This window comes from Sander vitreus, chromosome 17 (assembly GCF_031162955.1).
Source record: "Sander vitreus isolate 19-12246 chromosome 17, sanVit1, whole genome shotgun sequence".
Lineage (NCBI taxonomy): Eukaryota > Metazoa > Chordata > Actinopteri > Perciformes > Percidae > Sander > Sander vitreus.
In genome coordinates, this window is record NC_135871.1 from 4,068,034 (window position 1) to 4,072,255 (window position 4,222).

Sequence of the window (4,222 nt, forward strand, 5' to 3'; positions counted from 1 at the left end):
AACCACACAGGTTTTGATCCTGCTTCTATCAGATACGTATACACCACAGGGGCTCAGAAATACAGTTGCTTCAATACACCACTCAGCCAGCACACTGAGGTCACTTCACTGATCATGAACCCCTGCCAAGAGTTTGTGTTACACCCATTAAAAACACCTGCATCACAGCGACAATTATAACAGCCAAAGCTCAGCCAAGGCTACAGCAATAATCACATGGCTACAGCCATAATCACATGGCTGCAGTCATAATCACATGGCTAGAGCCACAATCACATGGCTACAGCCACAATCACATAGCTAGTCAGAATAACATTGCTACAGCAACAATCACATGGCTAAAGTCATAATCACAGAGCTACAGCCATAATCACATGGCTACAGCTATAATCACATGACTTCAGCCATCAGCAACAATTACAGATCTACAGCCAAAATCATATGGCTACAGCAACATTCACATGGCTAAAGTCATAATCACACAGCTACAATCAGTATATATGCATATAATGCATTAATCTTTTTTAATCGTATTAATCGCATGCCGCCATTTATTAATTTATTTTCACTTCACTCAGCTTTGTGTCGTGCCTAACGGGCTACTATTTTGCCGTACTTCCTCCTAACACATCCTGCTGCTGCAGGAATAGCAACGCGGATTTCAGTGCCTCATTCTGGTGCCACTGATATGCCTGCACTTCTCTCTGATGCTCTGAAACAGACGTTACAGGCAACAGAAACATCGCTGCATGTGACGCTAGTTAACGCTATACTCGACAGCAGCTAACGTTAGCCTACCGCTAGCTAGTAGCTGGATTAAACGCGGTTACAATGCTGACAGCTAACGCTAAACGGTGTAAAGTTTGTCTGTATTTCACTGTAGAGGATTCCGACACCGGGATGTAACAATCTGCAGCTGCTGTTGTCTGGAAAAACACAGACGGTGCGTTCAATGAAACTGGTAATTTACAGCCTCATGGTGCATTCAAAGTTGTTGTTAAATGCCCTTTTCCCATCTGGTGGTTTTTTTTGTCATTCAACAGCTATTTACTAGTGAAATTGTTATAATGATTACATTATTATTAAACATTTGAGCCGTAGTTAATAGGTGTTACTTACTCCAACCTTAAATGAGCCTTGGGACTCTCTCACTTGACATTTTTTTCCAGAGCACATGGTCCTTTTGACCCTCACCTGTGCATGTTCAGTGACTTGCAGGGCAATTGACTGTACTGAAGTGGAAAGAAGGTTGTGTGTCAGAAACAATCAAGGTTAAAAGTGCAATTTTGATGTGAAAGATGAGAAATTTGTGCCTGCAGGCAGCTGGCCTGCTCACACTACATCAGGAGGTTATCAGGAGAAAACACGTGGATGTAATTAACTTGTAAGTCAAGTAAAGCTGAGCAAACGTTCCACTGAGTACAGCTTGAGTGTTAATTTATTGCACTCATCGTTTGGAAAATTTGGTTTTAAATCTGATCATCGGTTCCAAATTGAACATGCACAAGTTTTCGTTTCCGTAGCGGCCACTGTATTACCAGGCGCTTGTTGTGTTGTGTGGCTTTATTTTACAGTGAAAAAGCCTGGCAAAAACTGTAAACCACCATTAAATCAAAATAAAATGTTCCTCTTATCTGTGAAATAAGCATGTGGCCCGTTTCAACTCCACCCCTCAAAGAATTGGAATCGATATGCGATAAGCGATAAGAAATTGAATCGAAAGGAAGAATCTGAATTGTTAATATCATAACGATGCCCAACCCTAATTATATATATATATATATACTGCATATATAATTGGGTCTTTGTAAATTATAGTATGGTCTCGACCTACTCTATCTGTGTCCTGATATAACATATTTCGTATGATTTGATACTATAAATAAAATTTAATTCAGGGCCACGACGCGTAATTAGGGCTAGATGGATGTCCACTGCTGGGATGTTAAAGGTTGTTTTTTTTACTACAGATGTACGCAGTTGATAGAGCTGGGACGATATGCTTTTTTTTTGTCCCGTTTCGATTCTTTCACGATAAATAGGTGCCGATTTGATTTGTATTGCGATTTTCATTTATTGCGATTCAATAGTATTGCAATTTTCTTACAAAAACTAAAGTTGAATAATACACTTCTAGAGACATATCTAGAGTATATCACAGTATATGACATTTCTAAAAACTAATTGTTTTCTAAAAAGAATGCATATCCTGTGTCAGTCAGTCAGACATTTATTTCATTTGTAAGAAAAACATGGATTTTCTGCATTTTCTGCTTTCTGCGTCTGTTTTGCTGGAAACCGATATTATGTAGCTGCCGTCAGCAGTACCGTATAGACAGAAATTATTTAGGTGAATCATTGGTAAAAGTAATTAATAAAAAATATTGATTCTAAGAGAAAGAATCGATTTTAAAAATCTTCGCAAAAAAGTCACTATGCACACGATTTTTTTCCCACCACTATCAGTTGTTCAGTGTATCATGCATGTTGTGCTCCTTTCTGACTGTGAAGATCTGGGCCACGTTCAGCCCTGACAAAACGTAGCAACACGTTTTTTTAAACTGAAACGGGGGTGCGTTGAACACCCTGTTGCAGAGGTGTCAAGTAACGAAGTACAAATACTTTGTTACCTTAAGTAGAAATGTTGGGTATCTATACTTCACTGGAGTAATTATTTTACAGTAGACTTTTTACTTCTACTCCTTACATTTTCACGCAATTATCTGTACTTTCTACTCCTTACATTTTAAAAATAGCCTCGTTACTCCTATTTCAGCTCGGTTTGTTTTCATTGTTTTCATTGTTGTCATCGTTCAAAAAAAATAAATCGCGCCATCCGGATAGAGTGAATTTGATTGTGGTTAGATGAGAAGTATAAACATATACCATTCCGACACCCTATTGGTTTGTACGTGATCCATCGCACCTGCACGACACAAATCACGTCACACTCCAGCAAGGAAATAGCAGACGTTTGTAGCCTAGTGCAAAGATGTCCGTGGCAGAGACGCAAGAGAACTCAGATGTACATTTACATTCCAATAAAGGCTATTGATAACATGCCTCTGAAGTTTGACTTTTTGCACCATTACAATACTTATAGGCAATTAGTCATCATATCTTCCGCTCCATAAAACACGTTAATGCTCATTATTCTACTTCGTTTAAGAATGCTTGATTCTGATTAGCTGGGAGGAGGGCATTAACTCGGCAGGTTGCCCGCTGACTGAGAACAGCATCATCAAATAGTAGATCAATACGCCGCTTGTATTTTTTTTCTATCACAGAAATTTCAAACATTAGGTCCATTGTAAAAATAAACCTTGTTTAAAAAGGTTTCTAAAATGTGTCGGAAATCTATCGGAGGGTCAGTCGATACAATGTAGCAACTACGTTATTAAACTAACGTTAGTGATCAGATGCAGCCTTGTGTGGTGGCTATAAAAACTAATTAACGTTAGCTACAGTTGAGCTAACGTTATTCGCCGTAGTTCTAAACATTACAGTGTTTTAAAAATAGACGAATTCATTGTCAATTTTAATATATTTGGAGGAGGGAAGACATTTGAGGACTGGTTAAAGAGCGATGAGGACGACGGAATGACAAAAGAAAAAGACAAGGCCCAGGGTACCCGTTTCCGAGATCTGACAGATGAGGAGCTGCGTACAATTGAAGACGGGGTCCTTGAATCAAACACGAAAAAGGCAACTGCCTTTGCTATCAAGGTTTTCACCGAGTGGAAGAGCCACCAGAAGGACAGACTGACAGTGACAACTGACCCGGACACCTGCAGCGCCGAAGAACCTTGTGTGGTTGCTATAGAAACTAATTAGCTACAGCTGAGCTAACGTTATTCACCGTAGTTCTAAAGGGGACTACTTTTTGAGGGAGATGAACTCAAACAGAGTATACATTTAATAAGCATGCAATACGAATAAGAAAAAGCATAATTATTAAAGTATTTGAATTGTTTTATTATGTTAGCAAGCAAGAAAGGGAAATGAACGGTAAGCCGTCCACAAGCCGGGCATATCAAACTGTTTATTGCCCTGCCTTGATCCCTTACGTAGTGGTTCTTTATATTTGCATTGTACTAAAATGCGTTCATTTTCAATGGGCATAAATGCGGCTGAAACAGGTGCATCCCAAATTTTTCAACATTAACATTTTAACATAACATTAAAGTCATTATGGCCTTTAGAAAAAAAATTTTTTTGTGGA